Here is a 342-nt window from a genome sequence, read left to right on the forward strand (position 1 = left end):
AGTGAGAACGTGAGACTCAAATGCCCCTTTCAGTGTTAATGTAATAGGATTTTTAGGAATTTCAAGCAATCAGATATATCTTGCCAGATTTTCTGAATATAATAGATAAATCTCACTTTCAAGGAAATGAAACAATTTAAAATATACCCGGCAAAGAGCCGGGCACGGTGGCTCACACTTGTAATCCCAATGAATCGTGAGGCTGAGGCAGGCAGATTACTTGAGCCCAGGAGTTCAAGGCTGTCATAAGCTCTGATCGTATCTCACTGCATTCTAGCCTGGGCAACAGAGCAAGACCTCGACTCTAAAAAATCAAAATAAATTGACAAAATATACCAGAAA

The sequence above is a fragment of the Chlorocebus sabaeus genome, chromosome 11 (assembly GCF_047675955.1).
Source record: "Chlorocebus sabaeus isolate Y175 chromosome 11, mChlSab1.0.hap1, whole genome shotgun sequence".
Taxonomy (NCBI): domain Eukaryota; kingdom Metazoa; phylum Chordata; class Mammalia; order Primates; family Cercopithecidae; genus Chlorocebus; species Chlorocebus sabaeus.